Here is a 10,489-nt window from a genome sequence, read left to right on the forward strand (position 1 = left end):
CTCCACAGAGGATATACAAATGGCCAAGAAACTCATGAAAAGAGGTTTAACCTCATTAGCCATCAAGGAAGTGTAAATCAAGACGCCAGTGAGATGCCGCCTCTCACCCACTGGGACGGCTATAATCAAACAGCCAGAGAGTAACAAGCGCTGGCGGCGGGACTCTTGTGCACTGCGAGTGGGGATGGAAAGCGATGCAGCGGCTTTGGGAAGCTTGGCAGTTCCTCAGAAACTCAGATACAGAGCTACCACGGGAGCCAGCAGCTCCACTTGGAAGTATGTACCCCTGATAATCTAAAACAAATACCCACATGAAAACTTGTTTAAGCCACAGTATTCATAAGAGCTCAAAAACGAAAGCAATCCAAATATCCAGGAAAGCATAACAAAATGGATTTCAATAATATTCATATATCAATAATATCCACAAAATGGAATATTACTGGATAAGAAGAAGGAATAAAATACTGACACATGCTACAACATGACTGGAGAAGGCGATGGCAGCCCACTCCAGTACTCTTGCCTGGAAAACCCCATGGACGGAGGAGCCTGGTGGGCTGCAGTCCATGGGGTCGTGAAGAGTCGGATACGACTGAGCGACTTCACTTTCACTTTTCACTTTCATGCACTGGAGAAGGAAATGGCAACCCACTCCAGTGTTCTTGCCTGGAGAATTCCAGGGACAGAGGAATCTGGTGGGCTACCGTTTATGGGGTCGCACAGGGTCGGACATGACTGAAGCGACTTAGCAGCAGCAGCAGCTACAACATGGATGAACCTTGGGGACCTTATGCTAAATGAAAGAAGATAATTACATGACTGAATGTATATGAAAAGTCAAGTACAGGCAAAACAGAGACAGAAAATATTTATTAGGGGTTGCCTAGGGGAGGGGGTGGGGAGGAATGGGGAGTGACTGCTAATAGATACAAAGCTACTTCCCGGAGTGAGAAAAATGTTCAAAACAAATTGTGATTGTTGTGCAACGCTGTAAATAAACAAACCCCACTGAACTGTATATTTTAAATTTGTGAGTTTCACGGCATACATAAATTATATCTCAGTGAAGATATTTTAAATATGTATTTATAGAATTTGAACTTATCGCTGTTTTGGCATTTACTATACTTATTGCTATGATGTGGCTAAGTCACTTGACCTATTTCCTCATCCAAAAGACATGAGGACTGAGCCAGAATGTTTTTAAAGTTTCCTTTCCTGTCTCATCCTATTGTCTGCTTAGCTGTCGTCAATCCAGACCCACCCCCCCCACCCCCCGCCCCCGAGGCTGTAGTTTCCCATCCGTCTCCCCTCCCCTGTCCCCCCACTTGCTCTGGTCAGAGCAGTGCTGTGGTCCACAGCGTGCGTCCCCTTAGTTGGGTTTGTGCTTTGCCTTCATGTCTCATTAAATGGTGTTTTTCCCCCATAGCAGTAAGATGAATTGGTGTATCACTATGCAGTTTACAGGAGAAGGCAATGGCAACCCACTCCAGTACACTTGCCTGGAGAATCCCATGGATGGAGGAGCCTGGTGGGCTGCAGTCCACGGGGTCGCGCAGAGTTGGACGCGACTGAAGCGACTTAGCAGGGGTGTATAACTATTTCAGGAAGTACAAAATGATAATATGATACTGAATACACACAGTTCTTGCCAGCTGTACATCCTTCTTCCCTGAGATTCTGATGCATTTCCCGAGTTACCAAAAGGATAGTTACTAATAATTTAACGAAGTTTCTACGAGCACATGGGGGGTCTTGGTAATAAGCTTTCCTTTTGTCTTTGGTAAAATCAGTGGTTCTCAACTAGGGGCAACTCTCCTCCCCCTCCCCCCAGGGGTATGTAGAAAGTTTGGAGACATTTGTGATTATCGCACTTCAGGGGTACTACTGGCATCTAGTGGATGTTAATTAAACAACAACAACAAAAAATCTTGTCTCTTTAGGTCAGACTAGCAGAGCAGCTCCCTTGCTGGGATCTGTTGAAAGTCAACCCTCAACACAAGGGTTTGAACTAAAAAAACAAAAACACAGAGCTTGTCCCTTAAAAAACAAACAAACAAAGTCAGGGTTAAGCATCAAGTATATTCATCCAGACTGAGTGAAATCAGCTGAAGCTTGATGGCAATCCCTTTCTCTCTAGTAAGAAGGTCCAACTCTGGCAGAAATGAGCTTTGCCACAGACAGAAGTTTCAATGAGTGAGCTCGACCCTTAACAGTGGCTTATACCTGCAAGGGCATAGGCAGAATGACCTGCAGAGTTACAAAAATCAAGGTATCATGCAACACCCTTTCTACACTGAAATGCCAGAAGCCTGGGAGTGGGACCCAGGTGTGGAAGTTTTCACACCTCTTTCCTGCTGATCACAGGCACACCCCCAATCAGGAGACATTGCTGTGGAACAGTACTTCTCAAGCAGGTGATTCTGCTCCCCAGGGGATGTCTGGAGACCTTTTAGCCTGTCAAAACTGGAGGGGTACTCAACGTTTCCCAATGATTTTTTTCTTCTCCATGCCAACTTCAAAGTCCCAAGAAGAGGGAAACCAAAGGGAACAGGCAGGAAAACCTGGAATTTCTACTTTCTCTCAGAGTCACAACTCAAGCCTCGCAGCAAGTCTCCTAGGCTTGTATTTACTTCTGATCTTGAACAAAACAAATTCTTACGTAACAGATTACCATCTTCGGTGGTGTGGACACACATTAGTGCACGTGGCAATAGACTGTGAATGATACATTTGTCTCCAAATAAAGCTATACACACACAAACAACAACTGTAGGGGGCACTACAAGCAGCTCATGCATACAGACGAAAGCTCTCATGATGCACAGGACAACTCCCCATGACAAAGAACTCAACATATTAAGAGTGCTGAGGTTAAGAAATCTTGCCTTCAAGAGCGGCCTGGGGGAGATAAGCCAGGGGGCTGTTCATGTCTGAAGGATTACTTCAGGAATAGGAGGAGGCAACTGACAACTCTGAAGGGACGTTCTCCACAATTTCTTCTCAATCTCAGTCTAGGAAAACACAGGACAGAGCCATAGCTGGTAGAATGACTCCAACAGAACTCACCAATAAAGATGTTTAGGGCAGAAAACAGGGTAAGAGGCCAGACAAACGTACATTTCTCCTTTATACTGTTTAAAACAGAATTTCTCTATTGATATAAATATGTCCTGAATACTGATATGACATCACCCTGGATGTCAAATCCAAAGCTGTTTCCCTAAATAAACAGCTATACCATCTAGGCAACTCTAAGATGCAATACTGACTCATCTAGTTAAAACACAGAAGCTGTATTCAGAAAGAAAGTTTCAAAAGCCCATCTAAATATTTCCCAATCTTCAACTATGGTAGGAACATAGAAAGTACCTAACAATAAATTTTCTTTTTCCACACACTAGGTTCTTTGGTATTATGCTAGCTATGTAGTATAATAATCCATCCTTCAGTGTTATGAATATATTCCATTCTATTTTTTCCAATGATTCTCACTGATTGAAGATGTGTTTCATTAAACCGGAAAAAAAAATGTTATCATTGAATTGTAATAAAAGCCAAATTCCACATTTAAAGAAAAGATAAATGATAAAACATTAAAATGATACAATTTAAAAGAGGAGCAATTTAAAACTGTAATAACTGCTTTAAATTTACAATTAAGGGAATTCCACTTTTTTGTACTCTTATCATCAACGTTCCTCTTTCTGGACATTTCTGCTCATTGAGACTTCATTGAAGAGTCTAGTGTTTTCTTTGCTCTCTGAAAATATACTGTTTTTCTCTCAATTTTTTATTTTGAAAAATTTCAAGCCTCTAGAAAAACTGTAATAGTACAAAGGATGTTTGCATATCCTTAAGTTAGATTCACCAATTGTTAACAAACATTTGGCTATATTTACTTTTGGTCCAACTGTTTTTTTTTTTTTACTAGAACCATTTGAAACTTATTAATGTAACACATCATGAAATCACTTCTAAATGTTTCAGTATGTACCTTCTGAAAATAAGGGTATGATTCTACATAACCATCAGCATCATTGTCATACTTATTAAAAGTAATAATTCTCTAACATTACTTAGTATCTAGTCCACAGTCAAACTTTCAAAAAAAACAGGAAGGAAAGGCCGGCCATACCGCTTTTTAGAAATCTAGGCACCAACCAGTGATCACACATCACAGTTAGCTGTTATGCCTCGCTGGTCTACTTAAATCTACAACAGATGCTGGTGCTTTGTTTTCTGGCCTTTTATGACACTGCCATATTTGAAGCAAGAACCCCTAGATTTTTAAACATATCTCCTCGTCTCACTTTTTCTAGTTTCTATGGTTTAAAAAAAAAAAAAAAATTCTTCCTCTCTAGACTTCCAGAGCTTATACTTCCTCTCTTCGAAGTTAAGCTCTCAAAAAAAAAAGTTTCACTTCCCTCTCGTTTCTCAGGTCTCCATTTGTTTCTTTTCCCCTCACGCCATCGATGCTGCTTTCACTAAGGTCACCAAAGGCCTTCTTCACGTGCCAAGTCCAAAGGACACTTTTTCAGTTATCTCTCTGCAGCAGCTGCCATTCCCATCCATTATCTCCCTCAAGTGCCCTCAAATCTTGGCATAATTCTCTTGTTCTCATTCTCTCGGAATGTTGGTATTCATCACGGATGTCCTTGACTGTCTCATTCCCTCCACGGCTTTAGCCACCAGCTTTAGTGATTCCTAAATCTCTTCTCCAATCTGCTGGGGCTAAGTCGCTTCAGTGTCCGACTCTGTGCAACCCGATAGGTGGCAGCCCACCAGGCTTGCCGTCCCTGGGATTCTCCAGGAAAGAATACTGGAGTGGGTTGCCATTTCCTTCTCCAATGCATGAGAGTGAAAAGTGAAAGTGAAGTTGCTCAGTCGCATCCGACTCTTAGCAACCCCATGGACTGCAGCCTACCAGGCTCTTCCACCCATGGGATTTTCCAGGCAAGAATACTGGAGTGGGATGCCATTGCCTTCTCCACTTCTCCGATCGAGAACTCTCCAAAACTCAAGACCTATCTATCTAATCAGCTACCAGACCTCCTGGCCCAAATTTCTTATAGTCCCCTACGTGTTATGTGTCCATATCTGACTTATTATTTTTCCTCTGCAAACTGTTTATCCTACTATATTCCTTTTCTTAAATAATGGAAACATCAGTTTTCCAAACTTAAAACCTCTCCTCCTGCTTCCTCATCCGTACCAATGAACCAATCACCAAAGCCTCAATTTTATATCCTGTATAGCTCTCACATTCTTCACCTCCTCTTTAGCTCTGCATTAGTGGCAGTCAAGGCCCTCAACATCCCTCCCATAGACCATCACAAAGATATTTTAATTTCTATACTTCCAACCCCTTTTCTCTTTTCTGAGCCTGTCTCTACAAATTATTTTTCTAAAACACAAACTGGCTCACATTGCTCATCTATTCAAAGCACTTTAGCACTTTCCTTGACTTCCCACGCCTGGCTAGGGAACAATTTAGCATGGTGGTTACGAATACCAGCACTGGAGTCAGAAAAAGCTGAATTCAAATACTAGATTCTCCATCTATTGTGTGGCCATGAGACACTGTTCTAACCTCTCTAAAGCCTCAGAGTTTTTTATCTATAAAATAAGGATAATTGTGTCTTTCCAACCATGTTGTTAATCAATTACAAGGTGATATATCTAAAACATTTGTCTTATTACCCAAATTAAATACGTAATAATTATAATAACATGAAGTCCAAATTACTTAGCATGACCCACTGGTTACTGCCTATCTGTTCAGTCTAGTTTCCCATTCTTTCCTCATATTCTTTGCTGCCATACTATTTCACACCTTTCTGCTTCTGTACACATAATTTTCTGTTTACAAAAACTATCCTCCTGTGCTTTGTCCAATGAGTGAACACTATTTCTGCCCTTTGAATCTCAGCCCTTCATTTCTGCCCTTTGAACCTTAAACACAACCCTAGCACCCTGTATTACATCTATTCCTTGTCTTCCTTGCCACGAAACTGTTTCTTGAAAGCAGATTTTTTGGAGAAAATAACAACACAAACTAATAACAGACATGGAAATTCACCTCAGAGATATGGAACCTTATCACTGCCTGTTGAACAATTTATAGAAAAGACCTAATCATTTTGTTCACAAACTAGCGGTTTATTTTACTTATTTTTCAAAAACACATCAGCCTAATGAGAGTTTAGGTGAGCAAGATAGGAACTTCACACTTAGATTTTGTGTGTGTGTAGCTTTAAATAGCTGTGGAAGAACAGGGATTTGAACTGGGTCTTGAAAACTGTTTTGGTCTAAAGCAGAAAGGGCAGACAGGGCCTGTGGTATTCGAATTGGTGGATGTGAACTTCAGTCAAAACTTCAATGTAGCAAAGCTAAATTTAGGTTAAAGCATGTCCTTCCTTAAAGGGAAACTGTCATAACTCAAACAAGCAAATTTATTAAGGGAAAGATGTCCATGGAAGATTCCACTATGGGAACAACCAAATGAGCAAATAGGAAAAGTCAGAAATTATTCTGGAAGTAGTCTCTATTATGAGTGAAAGTGTTAGTCGCTCAGTCTGACTCTTTGCAACCCCACGGACTGTAGCCGGCCAGGCTCCTCTGTCCTAAGAATTCTCCAGGCAAGAATACAGGAATAGGTTGCCATTTCCTCCTCCAGGGGATCTTCCTGACCCAGGGATTGTACCCACTTCTGCATTGCAAGCGGATTCTTTATCATCTGAGCCACCAGGGAAGCCCCTATCATGAAGAGAAGGCCAAATACCTTAAAACTGGTGTAATGGCAAATACCAAGGATATGCAGGCTCTTAGACCAGAAAAGAAGTGTGGCTTGCAGGACTAATGATCTTAAAACACTACGCAACATGAAGCAGGCAAATTTCCTTGTTCTAAATGGAGATTACAAACAGCTCATTTAATCAAGCCAATAAACCAAGTCATATTCCTTTCTGAAATCCGAGATGCCATGTTTATCATAAAAAAAAATTTTTTTTTTTAATTCCTTCCCTAACAATTATCAGAAAAAGATGTTTCGGAGTGGAGCGGGAAATCTACTGTAAACATTCAAAAAAAAAAAAAAAAAAAGACAAAGCTAAAAGGGCAATGAAATATAGACTTCGCTAGGACCGCTGTTTTGGTCACTATTGTGACCCCGCGAAACAAGTTCAATTAGGGCGGAACTCTCTGCTCTCCCCGGCAGAGGCAAGGGAAAAAAGGGAGAAGTCTTTTAAGAAAGTTGACCCCGGGGGGTTGGTGAAGGGTGCTGTCAGTCCGCAAAACGGCAAAGGCTCAGAGAAGGGGTCAGCGCAGGGGCAGGAGTGGCACTGGCGCGGAAAGGTGGGCTGCGCGAGGAGTTTACAGACGGGTGCGGCGACAGTGTTGTCACGAAGCTGCCTCCCCCCTCCCGGCCTCGGGCCCCAGTCACTTACATGCGGGGCCCGCGCCCCCTCGGGCTCCTCCCGCCTCGGGGACAGCAAGCCGCCGGGCGAGGAGGATAGGCCGACAACTTCCTACTTCCGGGCGCGCAACCCGGAAGCAACTCCCACTCCACAGACGAGGCCGCGCTCCTTCTTCCCGCCGGAAGCTTCCGCCAGAAGTAGAACTGGCGATGTCTCGGAGAACTTGGGAACTATCACGAGATCTGGAGAGCACGGCTTCTTGCTCCCCCTGGCGGCCAGTTCTTCCCTCTCGGCCTTCTGCAGTCCTCGCCAGCGGTCTCTTTGTGAGACAATGCCGACTTCATCGCTGAACTAATTCACTCAATGAGTATTTGTTGAGCCTCCTACTATGTGACAGGCAGCGTGTTAGGCATTAAGAGAAGGAAGTGGGAGGGATAACGTAAGAAATCTAAAAGAAAGGCAGACAAATAGATCACTCAAATTTACGCACGGCACACTCATTATACACTCTGTATACACTCTGTATACACTCTCATTAATGTTTACTCTTTGCCACACATTACAAAGGACTTTATATTCGTGAAACTTCTTCAACAACCTTCATTTACCCTCTTACTAACCAAGCTGAAGTTTATGGGAAGGTTAAATTGCTCGAGATTAGCGTCTGCCTGTTGGAGAAGGCAATGGCACCGCACTCCAGTACGCTTGCGTGGAAAATCCCATGTATGGAGGAGCTTGCTGGGCTGCAGTCCATGGGGTCGCTAAGAGTCAGACACGACTGAGCGACTTCACTTTCACTTTTCACTTTCACGCAATGGAGAAGGAAATGGCAACCCACTCCAGTGTTCTTGCCTGGAGAATCCCAGGGACGAGGGAGCCTAGTGGGCTGCCGTCTATGGGGTCGGACAGAGTCGGACACGACTGAAGCGACTTAGCAGCAGCAGAGTCTGCCTGCAGTGCGGGAGACTTGGGTTCGATCCGTGGGTTGGGAAGATCCCCTGGAGAATGAAATGGCAACCCACTCCAGTAATCTTGCCTGGAAAATTCCATGGACTGAGGAGCCTGGTAGGCTACAGTCCATGGGGTCGCAAAGAGTCGGACACACGGAGCGACTTCACGTTCGCTCTGCTCAGATTCTGATCTGGAACACGCCCTGTGTGAATGTTGAACTGAACTGGATAAGGCATGCTTGCTCAGTCATGTCTGACTCTCTGTGACCCCATAGCCTGTAGCCCTCCAGGCTCCTCTGTTCATGGAATTCTCCAGGCAAGAATACTGGAGTGAATTGCCATTTCCTACTCCAGGGGATCTTCCTGACCTTGGGATTGAACTCCTGTCTCCTGCATTGCTGGCTGATTCTTTACCACTATGCCACCTGGGAAGCCCAACTGCATAAGGACAGGGTCCCTAACATAGGTTATTGACAGTCTACTTGGTGAGAAGAAAATCGGAGACAAGCATTTAGACAGTGATGGAATGTGGCACCAAATTAAAGATCGAGAAGAGAGAAGGAGAGTCTACTACAGACAGGATGAGTAGACAGGAGATGGAACAGGGGAGACTGGGTGAAGTTTGGTAAAGCACTGCAAGGAAAAAGACTAGCTTGGGCAGCACACTGAAAGCTGGGAATGCTGATTGCACATATAAGGCTTGGATAATAAAGTAGTCCAAAATCTGACTGGAGAAGTCAGTGAGCGGTCAATGATGAAGGGCCTTCAAGCTCAGGCCAAGTGATTTGGGATTTTAATAGGCAAAGAGAAACCGTTTAATACTTCATGGCAATATCTTATAGTATTTCAGAGGAGGGCTTTGGCTGCTGTGTGTCAAATAGATTACTAGAGGGAAACCAAAGGGAAGGGAAGCTCCAGCAAAGGAGCTTCTGAACTAATCCTGGTGTTAAAGGTCTGAAGCAGCAGTGGGAATGGGAAGAAAGGAATACAGTTTGGGGACCTTTGGAAAAAAGAGTTGACATGTTTGATGATGTGTCATTTACAGGGAGCAGAGATAAAGAGGATGATCCTTAGGATTCCAGCTCAAAAATGATGTTATAATTTTGTTTTTAATAAGGGGCATTTACTCAGAAGACACATTAAACTTAGATACAGAATAAATGAAGTAAGTACAAGCTGCAATCTAATAGTGAACTTAGAACAGGAATCTAGGCCTCTTTGTCAATTCTGCCCTGAAGTCACTGACACCTAATGTTCTCTTGGGAATAAAAAGTCCAACCAAAGCTGAGCTTCTTGAGTAAGGATTTTGGAATGAGCCAGCAAGGTGCTGTCTTATGCTTCTGTTAAACCCCAATGCATCTTCACCATGCCCTAAGCCTCCCAAGATATGTAGTAAGGAACTACGTAAGGTCCCGAGGAAGGAAACTCGGATAACAACAGACAGGACCAACAATGAAAACTTTTCCATCCAGCTCAAAGGCCATAAAGAGGGCATGAACACAAGACTGCAGGAAGTGTAAATTCATTATACCTTACATCAGCACAGCTTTCATCAGTCTAAAATGCAAGTTTCTTTTTTTAAATAATTTTATTCATTTACTCATTTTGTTCATTTATTTATGGCTGTGCTGGGTCTTCATTGCCGCACAGGCTTTTCTCCAGCTGAAGAGAGCAGGGGCTACTCTGCGTTGCAGTGCGTGCGCTGCTCAGTGCGGTGGCTTCTCTGGTCGCGGTGCATGGGCTCTGGGTGCACAGGCTTCAGTAGTTGCGGTGCCCAGGCTCCAGAGCCCAGGCTCAGGAGTTGTGTGGCACACGGGCTTAGTTAGTTTAGTTAAGGTGGTGCCTGGGATCTTCCTGCAGGGATTCATGCCAGGCAGATTGTTTACCACTGAGCCACCAGTGGTAAACATTTAGGGAAGCCCCTAAAATATAATTTTCTGTTTATTATTCATTCAATGAAACTTAAGCATCCTATGTTCAGTGCTCTGCGAGGAGGGCACAAAGATGAACGTGGCTCAGTTATTCTCTCAAGGAGCGCACTGTCTGGTTTGACCTTTCCAATCTTGTATACCCTTATTCCTGCCTGGCAATTAAGGAAACTAGGGCTGAACTGTGGTC

The 10,489-nt window shown here is 43.5% G+C and overlaps 1 protein-coding gene across 3 annotated transcripts in view; it reads right to left on the reverse strand.

Moving 5' to 3' along the window:
• The window catches only part of C23H6orf89 (chromosome 23 C6orf89 homolog), a 38,792-nt gene extending 31,192 nt beyond the window's left edge, over window positions 1-7,600 (reverse strand). For all 3 annotated transcript variants that reach the window (XM_005696266.3, XM_005696265.3, XM_013973851.2), the window contains exon 1: window positions 7,452-7,600. The gene's annotated coding sequence lies outside the window, so the exon portion shown is untranslated. The remainder of the gene's footprint in view (window positions 1-7,451) is intronic.

This window comes from Capra hircus, chromosome 23 (assembly GCF_001704415.2).
Source record: "Capra hircus breed San Clemente chromosome 23, ASM170441v1, whole genome shotgun sequence".
Lineage (NCBI taxonomy): Eukaryota > Metazoa > Chordata > Mammalia > Artiodactyla > Bovidae > Capra > Capra hircus.